This window comes from Alexandromys fortis, unplaced genomic scaffold, assembly GCF_014885135.2.
Source record: "Alexandromys fortis isolate MF-2015 unplaced genomic scaffold, M_Fortis_MF-2015_v1.1 scaffold_53, whole genome shotgun sequence".
In the NCBI taxonomy this organism is placed as follows: Eukaryota; Metazoa; Chordata; class Mammalia; order Rodentia; family Cricetidae; genus Alexandromys; species Alexandromys fortis.
Window position 1 is genome coordinate 4,039,585 of NW_026067939.1, and position 5,674 is coordinate 4,045,258.

Sequence of the window (5,674 nt, forward strand, 5' to 3'; positions counted from 1 at the left end):
AGAGAGAGAGAGAGAGAGAGAGAGAGAGAGAGAGAGAAAGAGAGAGAGAACAGGAATTAGAATTAGATAACAAAATGTCAAGCCCTAGACACTGAAAATATTAAAGAAATGGATTCAGTCTGTGTTAACCAAGTGTGAGACATTCCAAATCACCATGTGTGGGTGTATTCTTTGCTGGTCAACTCGGAACAGGGGTCCCCAGCTGGGCGTGAGTGGACCATCTCTCCTGAAGGGGTAGACACTAGCAGCCCGAGGAAAGAGGAGACATGAAAGCAGATCTAGATTTGCCTAGCAATGACAGCTGCATATTAATCTAAAGAATTTCTGAAAAAAATCAAAAAGACATTTTTTTCTGCAAAATACACCCCTAGAGCCTCAGTCATAGTGCAGGGGAATAAACTTGAAACAGGATTGATTTCATCTTAAAGGGGCTAGTCCTTTGAAATGCTACCAACTGTAGTTGTCTTATCTGGTTTTCAATCCTACAACAAAATTGTGCCATATTGTGTCAAATAAGAAGACAATATAACAGCTTTAAACAAATTTTGTAATTATGGGATCAATCAAAGATGCATTAAAATTGTGTGTGTTTGGGAAGTTACGATGTGGAATACTAAGTAGCTTGAAACATTAACCTTTGGTTTTCATTCCAGCTTCAAGAGCATTGCTGAAGGGGTAAGATTTCCTTAGTGAAACTGACAAACTAGGAGGTGTCCCAAGCATTTGAGTTGTTGGGACTCTCTGGGAAACACTGGGCAATTAGAACCCTTGCAGCAATTAGAGCCAAAAGGGCATCTATGGTCCGATTCCTCTCTTGTCAGACCCAACGTCCACGTCCGGTCTGGGGCACTAGGCATACTCGGGTTTCACTAGGACATAGTTTCCAAACCATCAAAAAGTGATTGCTGTGGTCATCGAAGAGCTGACAATTGGATCTAATTTGGTTCGACTTTTACAAAGCTCTTTTTTCCAGTGTTTGATGTCCTTTGAATGAAGATGCAAAAAGATAAGAAAAGACTTATACAAAAATCAGGCAGAGCTAAATCTTTACTCCGATAATAAGAGTCTTCCATTCTGTAGACTGAAGTTGCCTTATCTAAACATTAGAGGAAGTTTGTTTTGTGTATATGGGTGTTTTGTTTGTCTGTATGTCTGTCCTGGCACAGTCTGTCTGTATGTCTGTTTCTAGACTAGAACCACATCACTATAGTTTTCTTCACTGAAAAAAAAAATGTTCCGATAGGAGAAAGTGGATTTGGGACTTATTTTATTATCATTTTATTCATTTATTTACCTATGGCCTCCCTTTGCAGCTCAGGCTGACCTCAAATGTGGGATCTTCATGCTTCAGCCCTTGGAATGCTGGGACTATGGGCACACACTACTGTATCTGAGTCCTTTTCTGTTTACTAAAAAGTTCCATTTGAGGGTTGCAGGTACGGCTCAGCTGTTAAAAGAACTGGTTGTTCTTTCCAAAAACCCAGTTTGATTTCCAGCAGCCACATGGCACAGGGCTACTAACAACTGTCTGTGTAGTTCCAATTCCAGGATATCCAACGCCCCCTTTTGGCCTCTGTGGGCACTGCATGTACATGGTGAGCAGATATACACACAGGTAAACACTCATAGCAATGAGAGGGGAAAAAGTAAATGCTGCCATACAAGCTAAGTTTAAGACAGATTCTCTAGAACAACTGAGCCCTTGCTATCTCAGGAGAAGAGAGGGGAAACAGAAGAGTCTGTAGCCGTATTTGAAAGGTGTGGTTCCCTGCCAACATCAGCTTCACCTGGAAACCTGTTAGCCCTATGTCAGGACGGCTGACCCTCTACCTGTAGGATGGAGCCAGCAGGCTGTGATTTAATGGGTCCTCCCGGGGATTCTGATGGGTATGAAAGTTTGGGATGCGCTACACTGTCTCTCTAGACTTTCTATGAGCTTCATAATCACGGTTGGCCCACCTTTTCCATCAGTGCCCGTCCATTAAGGCAGCCCCGAATGGGAAGAGGTGGGAGGAACCCTGTGAACACTGTCAAAATGTTTCCACGAAGAGCCCTGCTTTAGTCTTGAAATTCTCTAAAAACTCGACACAACACACTCCGTCCCTTTCCGACAGCAGCATGGAAGCCTTTTAATTAGTCCGCCCAGGAGGAAACAGAGATGCGCTCGTTAAGTAATTGCTCTGATTACCAGTGGGCAGGAGTGTGCCTTGTTTCCTGATGTATTTGTTAGAAGGGAGCGGTGCTACCAAACTGAAGGCTTCTTGAGAGGGGGCTGACATGAAAGGACTGCAGCAAGCCACGGAGGGGAGCGGGGATGGGAGGGGTGACGTTGACGACAGGCACAGCCGTTGCGCCAAGCACACAAAGACACACTCGCCACACTCGCACATGCCAGTTCACACCATGAAGGCCGATCAATGGCCTATGCTCTACGGAAATAAGCATTAGTATTCCTGAAAGTTTCGGGCAAGTGTCAAAGCACAGCACACTCCTCCAAGTTCCAGGGGCGGGTAGGTCGGTGGTTTTTGGTTTGGTTTTTGAAGGTGACTCAGTCCCCAGATCCAAACCCTGGCTGTAGAACTATAAACAGTCTATACACGTTTACAGGAAGGTCCTGGGCCCTAATTGTCTAATTTTAGCACACATTTTATCTCTGGCCCCAAGTGTAAGTAGCAGCAACACAAACCCTCGAAGCTGAAAGGCAGTTGATGCCGTCACATCCTCCACCTACCTCCCCACTTAAATGGCCTCTTCTTACACGTCTGTCCTCCTCCCATTCCGCGCCTTCCATCTTAAGTCACAGGCATGGAATTGAAGCCCTGCCGCGTGGGCCCTGTTGGAACCACACAGGAAAGGGCTCTGGATATAAGGCACAGAGTCTGCTCGGCCCCTTACCCAAGAGGAACAAAAAACTCCAGATAAGCGACTATACTTTCTGTTCTTTAACTGCCCCCAAATGAGAACTGAATTAGTTTAGCTCAATCAAGTTGCCTTGGATTAAATATTCACAGCTGTGTAATCCACGGAACCTCTCCAGCGATAATCTCTGCCACAGAGGCAGCCTGTGGAGAGCCAAGGAAATGCTCGAAGTGTCGAGGGGGTCGAAGTGTCGACCACAAACATCATCATGGACATAAAATTCTCCCAGTATGTGTGTCTCCTTCATTGCTGGCTTTCTAAGTAGGTCTTCTCTGCCTTATCTAAGTTTTGGAGAAATATTGTTTAAACCAAAATGTCCAGCAGAGATCTTGGGTACCTTGAATAGTTCCTTCTGTTTTGATATTTGTCCATTCAGTCAGGTGCATAGAATAATATCAAACTTTCTACTGTTCTCAGCCAACATGTATCTTCATCTTGTTTATTATTGAGACAGAGTCTCATGTGATTCAGGGTGACGTCAAATTGCTTTGTAGCTGAGGACAACCTGCCTCTGTCTCTGCCTCTCCCCTCCTCTTGCCCCTGCCTCTTAAGTACTGAAATAGAGGTATGTACCACCACACCCCATTACCAGGTACTCGGATGGCACCCAGGACTTTCTTGTTCTAACCAAGTCCTCCACCCAGCCCATTAGCTAATATTTGTTACAGAGGTTCCTTCTGTTTTTAATCAAAGAAGCTAATGGTCCCCACACTTCTCAGCGTGTGTGTGTGTGTATGTGTGTGTGTATTGCTGAGGATTGAACCTAGGACCTCAGGTATGCCGGAGCTCTACTACTGAATCCTAACCTCTATTCTTTCTTGGACTATTAGGCAAATAAAATAGGGCAGGAACCAAGCTTCTTGGCCACTGGAGACTTGCTTTCTCTGCTGGCTGTCACTTAAAGACCTTCAAGCACATGTCTGCTTCTTGGTGGCTTGACAGTCGCTGGGCTGGATTTGTCCAAGCAGGGTTTGCCCCAGGAGAGCTTGAAGAGAACTCCCTGGGCTGGGGAACAGCTTAGTTCTGACAGAAGGAGCATTCTGGAGGGATTTCCCCTCACCAGGGGTCCTGGCATTGTATTGTGGCCATTCTCAAATTCTCATAAGTGGGATAAAGAGCAGCCCCCGATTTAATCTGCCGCTCCAGCCCCTGCGAGGACACAGCTGGCGAGGCTGTACCTGCTCTATTCACAGCCAGTCCCTTCTCTCCAGCCTTGCGATAATTTTGTTGTCTTTGTTATTTTATATCCTGCGGTGACTTCCCAGAGTGCAGTGAGTGATTAATTTAGCTGGTGTCACAGGCTACAACGTGTTGATATAAAGGGAAAGAGAGAGAGAGAGAGAGAGAGAGAGAGAGAGAGAGAGAGAGAGAGAGAGAGAGAGGAAGGCTAGGAGGCTGCTGAGGCAAACATGCACTGAACGCAAGCTCCAGCCCTAGCACAAAGCGCCCCATTGGCCAGAGTGACCCCGTGACATTGTTTTTGTGAACACGAGTGTGAACCTCTGAATGGTAGAGTTCCAAAATTCAAAGGCTGACTCTGTCCCCGGGCGTTCTCACTTTCCCCGTTGCCTCTGAAGCATCAATAGCTTCAGGAAATAGTAAAAAACAAATCAGAAATAAAATCAGCCCTCGGAAACCACGGTAGTTTATGTAAAGAAAGGTTTGCTACCTTTCAAATGCCGGTTTGCCATGGAGAAGATTTGGTATCTTGTGTGATAACAAACTCCAGGTCTTTATTCTTTTTTGGCCCATGGACCTGACAAAGGCTCCTGTGGCTATGGATTGGGAATGCATCCGACTGCTCCCCGATCCTGGATGGAAGTTTGTCCATGGTTACGATGACCAATATTGGTGAGGAAGTTGGTCCAATGGACAGTTCTGTGTGGACTCCAGATAAGGAAGTTGGCTGGGTATTATCACCTCAGTCGGGGCTTCATCTTTTTAGAGGCCGAGACGGTAATACACAGGCCTGTGACTAAGTAAGAGCTTTTCAACCTTAATCCACCATTCTGTGATCTGACTTTTAACCAGGAACTCCTCTTACTAATTCATATTCGGGAAATGGTATTCTAAGGTGAGTCTTAGGGTCAGGGATGATGTACCCCTGCTGGGAGAGTGCTTTCTTAGCAGGCATGTGGTCCTGGGTTTGATCCCCAGCACCACATAAAACCAGGCAGGGAGTGCACACCTCTAATAATAGCTCTTTAGAGCAGAGGCAGGGGGATTAGGAGGTCAAGGTCATCTTTGGGCTACAGAAGAAGTTTGAGACCTGCCTGGGCTATAGAAGACCCCGTCTGATGTGGGAGTGATTTCTTAATAATAAAGAAACTGCCTCGGCCCTCATAGGACAGAAAATTAGGTAGGCGGAGTAGACAGAAGAGAATGCTGGGAAAAAGAAGCTTAGTGAAGGAATCGCCATGATGCTCCCACTCCAGACAGAAGCAGGTTAAGATCCTCTCTGGTAAGCCAGCTCATGGGCTACACAGAATATTAGAAATGGGTTAGAACAATATGTAAGAGCTAGCCAATAAGAAGCTGGAACTAGCCGGGCCAGGCAGTGTTTGAAAGAATACAGTTTCCGTGTAATTATTTCTGGGCATAAGCTAGCCATGCGGGCGGGCGGCCGGGTGCCGGGGATGCAGCCCCGCCGCTCCTAATTCAACACCTGTCTTTAGGGAGATGACATGATTTGAAAAGAAATAGTTGCAACAGTTTTAATTTAAAAGTGATATTGCTTCATTAAAGAAAAAATTTA